A 16,820-nucleotide genomic window follows, 5' to 3' on the forward strand; every position below is an offset into this window, starting at 1 on the left:
ACAGGGTCTCACTCTTGCTCAGGCTGGTCCCCGACTCCTGACCTCAAGCGATCCTCCTGCCTTGGCCTCCCAGAGTGCTGGAGTGAGTGACTGTGCCCGGCTCTCTTTCTCCTTTTTCTCCCATTCCTCTTCTCTTAGTCTTCCTTTCCCTTGTCCTCCCCACTTCATTCCCCCGTCTTTGCTGTACACCCCCCAACATTCTTATGGACACGCCCACCCTCTATTTACAATACAGGCTGCACAGTTTTGTCACTATTAGCCAACTGGAATTAGGATTGTCCTGCTAATTTATAAGAATCATATTTCAAAGCTGAGATATGTAGGGTGCTATAGATTATAAACTTTCAGGTAAAACATCTTAGAGCACACGTTGTTGAATCTGACATCAAATCTATACTTTAAAAATATGACCGGCTTTGTGGACTAAGCCTATTTCTTTCAGTGCTATATTAAATCTATGAAATATTGGGTTATTCATGTAATGAAAATCCTGTTACAGAAAAAAACTCGTTCAATTGTAACTAAAATGTCTTCACGTGACAGCAGCTCGGTTTGGCATACTTCCTACCGAGAGTGTTATTCGGAGCAATAGCTTTCTTTTAACTGGGCACGATGAACATGTTCTAACACAGATATCCTCGATGGATTAGCAAATTCAGTCATGGCTTTGTACTTAACCAATACGATGTAACAGCTTCAGCTTTTCTTGATTGCTTTGTAACTTGGAGTGGGGCAGAAGACACACAGTAAGGGTGAGAATTTTTAGCAAATGCCAAGTATGAATCTCTTAGATTTCCCTACGGGGACAGGTTTATGCTGACTTAAATTGGTCTGCAAATTATACAACTAGAAGTATCACATATGTGGTGGACAATTTGTCACGAACGAATGTCAAATAAAAAAGAGTCTAGCTTTTCAAATAATAAAATATATAAAATACATATAAATAAGCACAAATTGGAGCAGTGCATGAAAAGTAACGTCCGTCTCATCTTTATACCGAGGGACTTAGGTACACGGAGTTGTCCCTGTAGGGCCTGTTTCCCCCACACCGTGGAGAGTCACGTGGGATTTTACTAACACTAATCCTCCTGCTCCGTGCAGGGGAGAGGTGGTCATCACGACAGGTCACACACTCATCGTTACCTCATTTCTGTCATTTGAGGACTAAGACACAGTGCCCAGCACCTGAGCATCTGATACAGTAATGTGGTCTTAGGGGACTCTTTTTATGAACCGGAGGGTGGAAGGAAGGTACAATTCGTCGAATGCCTCTTTTGTGCCAGATACTTTCCTATCTCCCCAAATTTAATTTTTATTAAAAAAATTCTACACTACAAAGTTGTATTCTTAAACCATTTCAGAAATCAGGAAACCAAGGCTCTGAGACACTGAGCAGAGGGTCCAGTGTTTCTCCGCTAAAGGTGGTGAAGCTGGTATTTGAACTTGGTCTCTGGACTCACAGTACCTGGCTCTTTAAATGATCCTGTCCAGGCTGGGCGTGGTGGCTCACGCCTGTAATCCTAGCACTCTGGGAGGCCGAGGCGGGTGGATAGCTCGAGGTCAGGAGTTCGAGACCAGCCTGAGCAAGAGCGAGACCCCGTCTCTACTAAAAATAGAAAGACATTATATGGACAACTAAAAATCTATATAGAAAAAATTAGCCGGGCGTGGTGGTGCATGCCTGTAGTCCCAGCTACTCGGGAGGCTGAGGCAGGAGGATCGCTTAAGCCCAGGAGTTTGAGGTTGCTGTGAGCTAGGCTGACGCCACGGCACTCTAGCCAGGGCAACAGAGCGAGACTCTGTCTCAAAAAAAAAAAAAAAAAAAAAAAAATAAATCCTGTCCTGCAGGAGATAGAAGTGCTTGTCACATTAAACCGTACCACGTCCCCTGTCTCAGGACAGTCTAGAGATTGGGACCTGGACGCTCTCCTGCAGCTACTCAGGGAGTAAATGGGTCTCAGCTGCCCTTTCCCGTTTCATGAGTTTTATAACATACAAAGGCAAACTATGTTGGGCAAAGATAAAAGGCTACAAACACGAGTTTGAGAAACTGGTGATATATTCAAGATTTAGGAAACTTAGGAGACTAGGACTTGAAAATTATTTCATGGCTTAAAAATTGAATATGCTGTAAGAAATCTTGAGCCAGATTTTTCTGGGTAAGCATCCACATCAAAAGAAATGCCTGGTGTAAGAAATCAACTTTTGATTAAGAACAAATATAGCAAAAATTGAAGCTTAATATAAATAATTAATATAAATATATACATTTAAAAAATAGTATGAGTCATATACTTTTGATTTCCTGATATTTAGTGTGGAATATTATTCTCTGCATTTCTGTTCTCACAGAGATCTGCCAATATTATGAATCGCCTTAGACTCAATTACTATATGTAGGTCAAGATCTTTTAAAGTTCTTAACTTTGTCTGCCAAAATTGGTTTGTTAATATGTTCATTGGTAATATATAATGAGTGCTTGCGATGTATGTATGTGCTTACTATGTGCACACTTAATGTGAATTGTCTTTCTGAATCCTCAGCGCCCCGTGATATACTTGGTGTAAGTATCCTCATTTTACAGGTGGGAAACCAAAAGGCCATCAGGCTGGCAAAGAGGCGAGTGTGACACGGAACCCAGTCTCCTGACTCCAGAGTCTGTTGTCTTACTCTCACTGCATATCTATAATATCACTGTGCAAGAAGCTAAGACTCAAAAATACTACACAAGGAAAGCATTACCCAAGGAAAGACAACAATGAGACATGGGCTGATATTTACTCTTATCTCATCCTTTCCCAGGGCAGCGTTGGCTTATGCGCTTTTCAATTCTTTGGTGGCATTCTTCAGGTTTTCTGCTCCACACGCTGTCACATAACTATCTCCGGCTTGGGTACTGCTGGGGGTGGTGTTCTACTTTGGGGACCACCAAAGTGAAGGTTTCTACGAAGTAGATGCTCTCTGTTTTAGGAGAGAACGTGATTTCCCCTGAAACGATGCCTCTTAGTGCCACGGGCGGGTGACCGCCTGGACCCTTTGTCCCTCGGTGGGAGAGAAGCAGGGACGCGTCTGCCCGCCAGGGAGGAGCAGCAGCGGCTGCGGAGAAGTGCTGCTGACAGCTCTGCGGTGTGGAGCACGGGGCAGGTTCGGGGCATCCGAGGGCCGAGGAGCGGGAAGGACGCTGGCGATTACAATCCTATGAAAGCAGAGTCAGCCACAGGGCTGACAGCTCTTGGCAGCAGGAAATTGGACATTATTTCTGGAGAGAATTTCCTGTCCCCAAAGGAAGAACTAATTCACTTCTCACATTTCCCTGCTTGTACCAGGAGCTTCCTAAGAAAGAAATACTCTTGTGTGTGGTTCTTACGTCTTTAGGGGTCTGTGGCGGGAGCTGCTCCCCAGGAAATCCTCTGGGGGATTCACAGGACAGAAGGGGGTGTGTCTGGGTGGGCTGGACATTCTCACTGTCCTCCCAGTCACCACCCCTCACCAGTGATTTGTCTGTGAGCTAATTGACCACTAATTCTGCCGGACACTGACTTTTAGGGCTAGATTGGGTCTTCCAAAGTCCATAAGCACTACCCACTGCACCAGCCTACCACTTGCAAACCTTTCTGGAAAGTTTCCAGGCCAGCAGCTGCTCCAAAGCCAGGCGTGTAGTACAAAGACGAGAGGGAAAGCACAAAGCATCACATTTCATGCATTCAAATCAACTCTTTGAAACAGCATTTCACTATTAACAAAAGTATTTTTATATTACCGCAAAATATGCTTTCTAAACGGAACACGGAGCCTCATGTATTCCTTGCAAACTTATTAACCTCATTCTCCTTTTTCTTTGTTTTAAGCCATTTCTCCTCGGTCTTTCATACAGACAGATGGTCTCAGTTACGTACAGCGGCTTCTATCCTCTGTGTTGCTATGCAACAAAATGCATCCTATCCGCCGGTCCTTTCTCTGTTGTATCCCGTTTCCGTTCGACAACTCAAAATAACTAGCCGAGTGCTTCAACATGCTACTTCCTCCTTTCTGCAGAGTTGAATATCCATCAAGTATCTTCCTGGGCTTCCTATCTCTTCCTGTTACAGTCTTGCAAAAATGTGTTTGCTCCAATTTGATTTTCCTCATCACTTCCTATTTACATCGGCCCTCTCAGGGCTAAGGCAGGCAAAACACACAGCCGTGAGTCACGCAGCTGGCGGCCGGTAGGAAAAAAAAACGTGTCAGCCAATTGTGTGATGTTTGAAACCCTAAGATTTTTTATTGTTGTCAGGTGTGTGGTTCCTGTTTTTCCTTTTTATCATAGCTTTGTTTCCCAACAGATACAGAATGTAAAAAAAAAAAAGAAAAAAGAAAAAAAAAATTAAAACAAACAAACATAAAAGCAATTCTTTTTTCATTTCTAGGCTGAAGAAAGAGGATAAAAAACTTGATGATTCTTGCAAAATAAGGGGCAAGCAGAGGACATGAAAATATTCTGCATTTTGAAGACAGGAAGCTTGGAATTTGACGAGAAAATAAACCTCAAAAATGAGAAAAATACATCGTTTTAAAGACTTTATGTTATATTGGGGTTTTCTTTCTCTCTTGTTTAATTATTAGGAAATTAGACTCATTTATGGATTCTTCCAAAGCTCATTTCATGCCCCTTTAATTCATGTCATTTTTCTTACCCCTCGCAGTCACAAATCTCAAATAATGAGACTGAAGTTGACCCAACTAAGAAATCAGTGGGTGTGGAAGGCGGGGGTGGTCACACTGAGGTCAGAGTGGTTGGGGAAAACGCATGCATCACTGCTTGCTCTTCAGTGATTTCAAATTCCAGTTTCTGAAGAAAAACCTAATGTCCAGTGGAGAAGCATGCATGCCTCTGAAAATTCAGAGAACACATGTGATTCACATTAGAGTTATTTTTCCTGATTTTAAAAATGAAGGTGCTGCAACGCTGCATGATTTGGGACAAAGTGTAAATCACTTAACAGAATTATTATGCTGTACCATTACTGTAAATTCACAAAAAGTTTTAATTGCCTTAAATTTATGTGACATTGTGTGACATTCTCTTTAGAGGTGGGCAGTCGATCATCTTTCCAGGGACATTTTGGTTCCTCAGTCAGGCATTCTCCGCGGAGACGTGAGATTTCCTTCTGTGGTGGCTGGGTGGATGCACTTGACTTCCACTGTCGTGTTCTCGTGCCTGATTTTGCTAGATTTGTGCTGTCCTGTTGCCTGAAGGACGTTCTGACAGCATATACCGATGGTGACCGGAACAAGTGATCACTGTGGCCAGCTCCTCCAACACACTGTTTAGAAACTCAGGACACTGCGAATTATTGTTGCAAGACCAGAGAGGAGTAATGTTGAGGACTCGGGTCCTCAGCATTACTGCCCATTTGAGGTTACCGTGGTCTCTTGTTACTGTCGGGACCCTATCAGCATTGCCACAGCACAATACATACACTTTGAATACTCTGACTATATTATATGTATAAGCTAGAACAAAGTGAGGCGTTGACTCATGCAGCAGCAAAGTCAGACTTTGGGCTGGAACTAAGTCTGTGCCTTCCACCTGGGTGTTCATGACTGTCCGTGCTTATGGGGGGATTCTGAAATCATTTGCTAGACAGGTGCTGGTGTTCTTGGGTCATACAAAAAAGAAGAAGTACATGGAAGATTGGTAATGTGGCTAAGTTCACAGATACGCATATATGTAAATGTCTTTGTGTGTATGTTTGTGTGTATATATACGGAGAAATAGCTATTAAAATTATAAAAGCTACTCAAAACAGTTTTATTATTATTGTTGTTATTATTTTTTCAAGAGATGGGGTCTTGCTCTATTGCCCAGGCTGGAGTGTTCACTGCAACCAGGAACTCCTGGGCTCAAGCGATACCCCCCCACCTCAGCCTCCTGAGGAGCTGGGACTACAGGCTCATGCCATTGCTCCCAGCTTCAAAACAATTTCAGGTAATTCCTTCAACGTGTGCATCAAATACTACCTAACATCGCATCCTCATTTTATCTGTGGTTTTAAAAACGTTAGGTTAAAAGAACTCTTTTCTATCAGATATTTAAAATATGTTTAAAGAGTTGCAGTACTATAAAAACTTCATCAGATCACCAAACGTTTTTTAATCTTCTATTTGAGAGACTCTTCTGTTCTCTGATTTATATCACATTCAGGAAAAATAAATAATCATTTCGAGTAAAAAAGAAACTCATTTTTGAACTTTATTCTATTTTGGGGGCTTAGAAACAGTCTATCCTTCATCATTTCCCTTAGACTATTTCATCATATCACTTTAAACCACGAGCCTTAAAAATGCCTTTCCATCTCGAACATGATGTGTATTCTAGGCTAGATAGTGAGGCCGCAGAGTACAAGCCACGTCTCTCCCCTGAGTCCGAGCCAGCACCCAGGACACGTGAGGGGAGCAGCCAGGAGCAGGAATGTGTTGGCATACTAGAAAGCAACTAAAATATACAGAGCTTTCAGCACACGAGTGGTGACTGAGTATGATGGTTTATCTCTAAAATCCCTGGAAGCTGGGGTAAGGACTAATGTCAGAGAGAATTTTTTTATTTAAATAATTTTTGTTATTTCTCTTAATACAAGAGTAAAGCATGTTCATTGTAGAAAATTTAAAAGAAGCAACAGGGTGGGAAACGTGCTTTGCAGATTACCGTCAGTAACGTTGTGCTGTATTTTCTTCCCCCCTCTCATTTTCCTTTCTTTGGATCATGATTGCTGTGCACATGGCTTTCTAGCTGTTTTTCCCTACTTATCATGAATGGTTTTCCATGTCACTAAATATTTTAAATTCTGGTTGATAATAACTACACATATATTCCATACACAAATACCTTTGGGTAAATTCTTTCCAAAGGATACATTCTTTTGACTTTTAAAAATAGTTGCAAATTTCATTATGAAGTAATGCAAAACTGTGAGCAAGGTATGCTTTGTACCAGGTGCCTGCCTACTTCTTTCTGATACCTCATCTTATCCTGGCATCAAACAGGTCCCACACCCTCGAGGGTAGCCTGTTCAGGAGCCCCTCTTCCAGAACAATCTGAAACTTGACAACCAAGCCTTTCTCCTGAATTCAGTTGAGTCTTTTCTTTCAGGACTTTCCTCAGAAAGTCTACTCTTTCCTGGATGTTTGCATTTCAAAAAGGATCCTGAAAATGTGAAGTGAATCTCTCCTAGAATTTTATTTAGTGCATCTTCAGCAAGTGTTGCATCTGTGGGAGGAAATACACTGCTCTGTCAGCAGTTGGAGGCCGTAACTGTTTCCCAATTAGTTCATAACTTTGAGGCTTCTCAGTAATGCTGTCAGTTTCCCTTAGAAGAGGTCCAGGGAGGGACATTTTTCTTGTTCCTGCTCAAAGCTTAGCATAATTCTTGGCATACTGCACGTAATAAAAATAGTGATGATGGTAATAATACTTTTAAAAGCAGTTTACTTAATCTGAGTGGTTAGATAAAACCCTCAAATCTGAGATCACGGAACAACTGATCACATCACTAAACATGGTTCGCTTTAGCAAGGAAGGGAAGTTTCTTATAACTACCCTTGGGGCAGAGGTCACGAAAAGGATGGCCAGAGGAGAAACATCGGGAAAGTTTGCCTGTTGAACAAGAGGTTCAGTGACGTGGAGCAGAACGGTTAGGTTTACGTCTAGGGTTGGAACGTTTTGAGTACATTAAGTATATTTTGAGATAATGGACCTCAGACTGATACTGTTGTCAGTTTCTAATGATCACGGCATTTTTTTGCTGCTGAGCCATGCCCCGCTAAACAGATAACCCTGCTCATCCGAGTCACATTTCCGTGAGTGGAAGATGAATAATAATCTCTTCTAAACAGCGGAGATAGGATTAAGCCCTGAGGTCACATGCCTTTGCCACGACCGTTCCTCTCTCTAAAATATTCTTTGCCTCTTCTCCTAACAAACTCTTATGCATCCTCCAAGATCCAGCTCAAATATTCCTTCAAACACTTACTGATGCCCCCAGGCTGAGCCTGCACACCCAAGTCTTTACTCTTTAGTACTTTTCACTGCATTCTTACTCTGTTCACAAATGTCACATTGTGGGCATTCTACTGGCACCGAATGTCCCTGCACCAACTCTACTGTGACCTGGGCGAGTATTGGGACCATATTCTATTTTGCTTTGCATTCCAGACACACTTACCGCAAGCTATTGTTCATTGTAGGTACACAACAAATTTCACCAAGGGAATGAATGGTGTTTCACAAGTCGTGTTGCAAGTTACTGGCAAAGCCATTGAAACCAAGTACAAGGATGGGTTTTGTTATGCTTTCTTGGCTATCTTGGTCAAAACACACAACAGATTGGGGAGTTTAGCTTTAGTCTGCAACATCCACAAGGCCCTGGTTTCCTTGTTTTCCATTCTTTGCCTTAGGTCACTCTTCTCAAACCACAGTGGCCTATTTCCAATATTCCTGAACATACTGAGCACATTTCTATCACAGAATCCTTTTCTCTTTTGATTTTCTCAGTCTGGAAGAATTTTGCTCTAGTTATTTGCATGACTCAGTTTATCATTTCGTTATGCCTCATAGCCTCAAAGATCACCTGGTTTAAAAGAGCAAACTTCTCAACTCCATGACGCTAACCTGATTTGTAGTTCTTTATAACACTTAATACAGTTTCATATTATAATACACATTTTTTTTTTTTACTTATGTATTTATTGTTCATCTCCTTTTCTAGAATATAAACTCCTAAGGGGCATGGACTTTGTTTTGTTCATTGCTCTCTCCCCAGCAGTGATGCAAAAGGAATTCAATGGAAGGAAAACAAACTTTTCAACAAATGGCGCTGAAGCAATTAGACATCCATGGGCAAATAAATGAATCTCAAACTGAGCCTCAGAAATCAAGTCAAAATAGATCATGCAAAATCAAAAATACAAATCTATCAAACTTTCAGGAAAAGCACAGATGAAAATCTTGAGAGCCTAGGGCTAGGCAAAGAGCTTATAGACTGGACAGCAAAAGAATGATTAATGAGATGAAAAATTGAGAAATTAGACCTCATCAGAATTAAAAACTTTTGCTCTATGAAAGTTCCCATAAAAAGGATGAAAAGATAAGCTACAGACTGGGAGAAAACATTTGCAACTCATATATCTGACAATGGCCTGTATCTAGACTATGTAAGGAACCCAAAAACTGTCACATTCAGAAGCACTGGGGCTCAGGACTTGAATGTACCTTTTTGAGGGACACAAGTCAACCCACATGGCTGTCATTGTTTCCTTTAGGAAAACAGTAAAGCACAAAATCTTGTGTCAACCTTGAGGCAATAAAGATCTCTTTTCTGTGGTCAGCTGTTGTCTTGGAAAATACACATTTCTGTCCACGTGGAAAGTGTTGGTGGCCACTTACTGGTTTTGGGGAGCAGTAAGAAAGATAAGAGTCAACATCCCATCCCTGGAAAGGAAGGAAAAACATCCATATTGTCAGGATTCTTTCCAGTTATCTCTGCTGTAATACCTTTTGCCCAGTTCACACAGCCCGTCAGTAACAGTCAAAAGACTCAGCACTTCTGCGATTTAAATTCAGCAACTGAGAGTGGATGAAAGGTCAAAGTCCTCCTCCATGGACATGTGTCTGGATGTGACAATCTAACCTATGTCACTGGTTACTTTGTTTGGGAGCCAATATAGGCATTCCTTTTAGGCAAACATCATTTATAAGGTAAAAAATGAGGATAAAACATGGCTTATACCATGATGCTTTTAACTGGGGCAGGAAATCAAATCAAGAGCCTGTAGCATGTTCCTTCTGGAAAATCTGTTAAAGGAAGGAAGTTCCCTAAGGGATTTTTAATCCTCCTGCACAGGACTTTGTTTTTAGAAGGCCGTGCAAAAAAAAAAAAAAAAATTCTGTACAAAATGCCCTACAGGGCACTCATGACATGCTTAGGAAAAATTTCTAACATTATGCTAAAAGATATTGTATCCACTGTCCTCCTTGAATACGAAGAGTCACATTAAGAAATGGCGGGTGTCTTCGGAGTTTTGGGCTTATTAGGAAGCGTGAGCAGTGGCAGGGAATCACAATTCAAAAGCTCTGAAAATAGGACCAGCACAAAGAAAACAGATTGGAATGGAGCGGGACAATAGGCTTTTTTCTTTTTTCAAGGAAAATTTCTCTCCTGTTACCTTTCAGGAACCTGGGAACCCGGGAGATGGGGCCCTGCCGGTTTTCCTGTGGACACTTAGTGGCCTGTGCGGTGACTGTGTTGCTCCCATCAAAGGAAAGAAAATGAAGCTGCAATGGAAACAGCAGGGCTAACAGTTCCATGAGGTTAGGAGACAAGAAAATTCGAGATGCCACTAAAAGCTGACATTCTTAACCCGCTCCCAGAGAAGTGGTGTGGAGAGATACGAAGAAGTGAACCAGATGAAGAGGTGCGTGGACAGTATTACAGGCAGAGGAAAGGATGCTCAGGTAAATTATTTTGATATTTATAATAATGCACAGGCTTTGTTCTGGCTACTTGGGATATAGACGGAAACCAGATAAATAAGGTTCCTGTGTTCACTGGGGGTGTGTGTGTGGGGGGTGTTAGATGATACATAAAATATTACCCGTTGCAGTAAGTGCCGTGAAGAGAAGAAAGCAGGGTGCTGTGATGGAGAGCAAATGGGTGGGTGGTTTGGCTGCAATGTTAGGTGGGTTAGAGTTCCATTTCTGCACACCTGAGTTCTGTTGAGCAAATACTGGCTCCTTCACTACAGACACAATACTTTGAAAAGATAACTCCACTGCTGTGAATGAAGAGTCAGGTGGCAAAGGGTGAAAACAGGTAGATGATCAGGATCAGGAGGACCCGTGAGGGTGGTTTGGACCAACGAGAGCAACAGTGGAAACAGAGAAAAGCGGATGGATTCAGGGTCTATTCCGGAGATGGGCTTGGCAGGTTTCGCTGTTGGATGAAGTGGATGCAGAGAGCGAGGGAAGGAGTGGACTTGAAGATGCCTCCTGGGTCTTTGGCTGGAGCAACTAGGGGGTGGCGCTGCCTTTACGGAGAAGTAGAAGTCTGGGGAGGATCAAGTCCAGATCTCTCTCTCTCTCTCTTTCTCTCTGTCTCCTGATGATTAGATTAGATGTAGTTAAGGTGTTGCTTCTACAGGATTTCTCCTGAACTTAAAAGTCTTAAGTATATTAAGAAATAATTATATAGCCCCTCTCATTAAAGGAGTTACTTCTGTTATCTTGTTTATTTTTTTAAACTAAGCTGAAAAAAACCCAGAAAAGGGATTATTATTAATTAATATTGAGACGACTGAGTGCAAAGTAGTGAAATGACATAGTCAAGTTCATAAAGAAAGTGGAAGTGTCTTACTGGATGCCAGAGCTCCTTGCTGCTTGTTAGCCGGAAGCTGTTAGAAGGAAGGAAGAGAAGGGTATCCTTTGCCTCAGATGGAGGAATAGACGGACACCCAGCAGATGTCTTTAATGATTTCGAGGGCTCTTGCACATAAAACTTCATCTGTCATTTACTGCTCTGAAGGGCACAACTGGAATCAAAGAGTGCAGGTTAACACGGTCCGATTTGCCATTAGAGAGAGCATGGTGGATGATTTGAAGCGACAAGGAAGTAATCTCACAGTAGCTTAGGTAAGAGATCATAGGCCTTTATAGGGTGGGGAAGGGAAGTCACAAATGAGAAGAAGACACAGAAGGGAGGACAATGAAGGGGCGGAATTTCTAGGGCTTTGCAAGTGACGGGGTGTGTGAGGCTGTGAAGTGGTGAGAATGTGAGTTTCTAGCTTGGTTCGCTGGATACACAGGGATGGCTTTCATTCATGTAGGAAGTGTGCCAAATACACACTTAGCTCACCCCAATTGTACAAATAAATACATCATACCATAACAGCAATTTTCTCAGGACTTGTGTCCTTCCTTAAAAATCTTATTCTCATTGAATTTATTTTTTAAGACAGTGTTCAAAAATTATGGCATGTTTCTTGAACATAAAGTTTTTAAAAATCACCTGAGATACCAGATGTGTAGCAAACACAATTTTTTATTGTTTTTCCCTTGACCATCCAACTTACCTTTCTATTACTTTAAAATGATAGTTTTAGTAAATCATTACCAGCATTGTTATTTATGATTATATTTCACATTTCATTTTTTATAGCATGTGGCACTTTGAACAGGTACAAATGAGTACTGATGTTACGTATTTCATGAAGGACTTCAGGTTCTTTTCCTTTGACTTCAGGGCTATGTACCACTGAGATAGATTGCTAATTGCAGTAGTTGGCTGTCTCCATAACAATGTCAATAACACAGTTAGTGCCCCTTACGGAACACTTCAATATAATTGACATCTGTTTTAAAATCTGGTAGAATAAACTTCCTTTACTGTCCTATTTATGTTTGTGTTCAAAATAATCAGGGAGATACTGAAAACAAGCCATATGTTCAGTGACAATAAATGCTTCAAATGGTCTCTTTGGGCACGTACTTCATTTGGAGCACAGCAAATGACTGATGCAGATTATTTTACAATTTCCACGTGGATAAAAAGATTTGAGACACACTTTCTTCTCACCTTAAATGCATTGTTGAGTGAGGTGCACTTCTTGTGTTTATTAATATGTAAAATAAAAGGGCAGAACATATGTGTGCTGACATGGCATTCACAGTGGGGCTAGGCAGCAGGTCAAGAGCTGATTAAGATTTATTTCCCCTGCACATTTACGGCACAATTATTCTTGTATGAGTTTGCTTAGTGTAGAAGGAAGAAAACATTATTCCTGGAAAGTTCTCTTAGCTTCAAAAGTTCAGAGTTCAAGAAAGACTTAAGTAAAAAAAAATGTCTAAGAAAGGAAGTGCTTAAAAACAAAAGTTGTAGTCAGTAAATGATGAATACAATAATGATCCTAATAATGCCAAGAATTTAGATATGATGTATTTTCATTTTCTTTCAGTTCCATGTATTTTTAATATTTCCCTTGAGACTTTCTAATTCATGAATTATTACAGGTTTATTGTTTAGTTTTGAAGTGTTTTGTGTTTTTTTCTGTTACCTTTCTGTTACTGATTTCTAGTTTGATTTTATTGTGCTCAGAGAATACATGCTGTATGATTTTAATTCTTTGAAATTTGGTAAGGTTTATCTTATGGCCCAGAGTATGGTCTATCTTGGCATATATTCTACAGGTACTTAAAAATAATGTGTATTTTTCTGCTGTTGGGTAGAGAGTTCTATAAATGTTGGGTAAATCCTGATGGTGTGGTTGAGGTTTTCCATATCCTTGCTGAACTTCTGTTTAGTTGTTGAATCTGTTGTTGAGACAGGGGTGTTAATGTTAAGTAAGATCTCTAACTGTAATTGTGGAGATGTCTATTTCTCCTTTCAGTTATCTCAGTTTTTGCTTCACATATTTTGCAGCTCTGTTGTTTGATGTGTACATATTTACACATCAAACAACAGCAATGTCTTCCTGGTGGATTGACCCTTTTATCATTACATTATGTCTCTTCCTGTTTCTGGTAATTTTCTTTTCTCTGAACTCTATGTTATCTCATATTAACATGGCCATTTCTCTTTCCTTTGATACTGCTTTCATGATACATTTTTTCCCATCCTTTTACTTTCAACCTGTCTATATTGCTATATTGAGGTGTGTTTCTTGTAAACAGCATATATTTGGGTCACATTTTTAATCCACTCTGCCAGTGTCTGTCTTTTAATTGGTGTATTTAGATTGTTTATATTTAATGTAGTTGTTAGGGTTAGAACTTAAGTCTGTTATTTTATTTTTTGTTTTCTGTTTGTTCTCTCTGTTTCTGTTTTTTTCTATTTTCTTTTCCTGCTTGTCTAGGGATTATTTGAACATTTATAGAACTCCATTGTAATTACCCACAGTATATTTTAATGTAGCTCTTTGTGTAGCTTTTTAAGTGGTTATACATAAAACTTATCACAGTCTACTAGTGTCATTTATCAGTTTGAGTGAAGTACAGAAAACATACTTTATATTTCTTTACCCTACCCTGTTCATAATAGTCTTAAATATTTCCTTTATATACATTTAGAATCCCATCAGACAATGTTATCAATTTTACTTACACCTTCAAACAGAATGTAGAAAACTTAGGAGAATAAAAGTCTATTTTATTTGCTCATATTTTTTGTTCATTGTGGTCTTCCAAGTTTCCTTCTTTTAACATTTCCTCTCTGTTTAAACAACTTCCTTTAGCCACTCTTTTAAGGGTAGATCTGTTGGCAAACAATTTTCTTAGTTTTCCTTCATCTAAGAATGTTTTCTTTCCCCTTCATTCTTGAAAGATATGTTTGCTGGAAATAGGATTCTGGTTTGACAGTTATTTTCTTTCAGCATTTGAGATATGTTTTGCCATTTTCTTTTGCCCTCTATAATTTCTAATGAGAAATCTGCTGTCATTTGAATTGTTTTCCCCTTATAGTTAGGTTCTATTTTTCTCTTTCTGCTTTCAAAATTTTCTTTTCTTTAGTTTTCAGAAGTTTGTAATGTCTTGGTGTAAGTTTCCTTGAGTTTGTGTTTTTGAGCTCAGTTTCTTGAATTTAAAGTTATATACCTCTTACAAATTTGTAAAGTTTTCAGTCATTATTCTTTGAATTTTTTACCCCTGCCTTCTGACCTGGGCCGGTTTACTCCACCTTAGGCAACCTGGTGATCCCCCGTTCCTGGGTGGTCACCATATTATGCCAAACTTAGTGCGGACACCCAATCAGCATAGCACACTACGGCCTAGAACTCCTGGGCTCAAGGGATCCTCCCACCTTAGTCTCTCAAGTAGTTGGAACTACAGGTGCCTGTGCCACTGCATCTGGCAATCCATGTCTTCTTTCCCTTCTCTTCCTGGTACTTTGATGAAAATCATGTTATAGCTTTCACCATAGTCCCACAAATTCTTGAGGCTCTTTTCACCTTTCTAACTGCTCTGCTTTTCAGAGTGAGTAGCTTTTACTGTTCTATCTTCTAGTACATCGATTCTTTCCTCTATCTATCTGCCCATTTGGCTAGTGAGCCCATTTACTTTTTTATTTTGGTTGTTATAAATTTTCATTTGGTTCTCCTATATGTTTTATATTTCTTTGCTGAAACTTTCTATTTTTTCATTTAAGTGTGTCAGATAATTCTAATATCTCCATCATCTTGGCGTTGGCATCTATTGATTGTTTTCTTTCATTTGGTCTTAGGCTTTCCAGTTCTTGCTATAAGTGGTTTTTTGATTAAAAACTGAATATTTTGGATATTCGGTTATTAGAGTCTAGGCCTTATTTAAACTTTCTGTTTTAATTGGATTTCTCTGATACCACCTAGGCAAGGGGGCACTGCCTCATTACTGCTAGGTTGAGGTGGAAATCCAGTTTCCCCATAGAGGTTGGGGGCAGGTGGCCCTTGTTATGGCTGGGTAGGGGGTGGGAGTTCTGGCTCCCCACTAGGCCTCCACTGACACCACTGATGGTGAAGGGGGTCCGGAGGCCATTTGACTTTGTTACTCCTGGACAGTGATAAAAGTCCTCATTCTTCACTAGGCCTCCTCTAAGACCATCCCAGTGGGAAGGGGCAGGAACGCTTCATTACTGCCAGGTGGAGGTGGAAGTCCAGGCTTCCCACATGGTCTCCACGGACTCTGTGGGAGGGGAGCGTGTGTTTGGCAAGTGGGGCTGAAAGTCCCAGTTCTCCACTCGGTCTACTCCAACACCACTCTCGAGGCCATGTTGGAATGCCTCGTCACAGCCTGGTGAGTGTGGACTTCCGGCTCCCCCACTTGGCCTTTGCTGGTGTGAATTGGGGATGGGATCACACTTTTTTTCTGTGGCTTTTGACTGCAGTAGAGCAATTACTAAAAGTTTCTGAAAGTTTCTGTCTTGCTAGGCTGACCTTCTCCTGTTCCTTTGTCTAAAGCAGCCAAAATCTTGGGACTTTTTAAGGGGGATTTTCTTTTCTTGGGCTTTTTTGGGGGGTCTGCATTGGCATTTCCAGGTTGGTGGTATCTTTGGCAAGTCACGATAGATGAGGCAAAAAGACAACCCAGGAAACACACTACTGTGTTGTTCTTCGGGTCCTGAGTTCCCTCGCTGATTTGCCCGACTCTTCTCTCTACCTTTTAGTCTTCTGTTTGTTTTATGTATAGTGTCTATTCCATCTTCCTAGAAGTGAAGTCTCCTAAAATGGAAATTTTAGTCCAAATATTCACTTAATTTTTTTTGTGGCTTCTTCTAGATGTCTAGGCAGTAGTTCCAAATGTTGCAATTTATCATTTGGTCCCTCCTCATTATATTTTTTCTCCAAGAACAAGTATATTTATTCTTCTTTCTTTTTTTTCTATTTATGTATCCTAGTCTGAGCCAAGCTGGTACCCAGAACAAGTGTATTTGAATTTAAGTAAGGGCAAAAGTTGCAGTACAGCGTATGGTATTTTTATTGTAGTATTTTAGATTGGTGATGAATTCCTCAAAATAATACTTATTAATTATTAGTTAATTCTGTTACAGAGGATAGCAATATAAGTAATAACATGGATTGTTGCTTGCTAGGTAATGCTTAAGACTATTTTGTATCTAAACATTATTGAAGTTGCTCACAAGGGACAGATAATTTAATATTGACACAACCTTAAATAAATTGAAAAGGCATAAATCAGAGTAATGAGATTCATAAGGCTGTTAATATTAATGGAGAAACCTTTTGGGAAGCATGGTATAAAATCAAAGAAACTAGGAACTCTAGATGTAAGTGATGAGACTAGTTAATGATTTAAAAATTG

The sequence above is a fragment of the Eulemur rufifrons genome, chromosome 27 (genome assembly GCF_041146395.1).
Source record: "Eulemur rufifrons isolate Redbay chromosome 27, OSU_ERuf_1, whole genome shotgun sequence".
In the NCBI taxonomy this organism is placed as follows: Eukaryota; Metazoa; Chordata; class Mammalia; order Primates; family Lemuridae; genus Eulemur; species Eulemur rufifrons.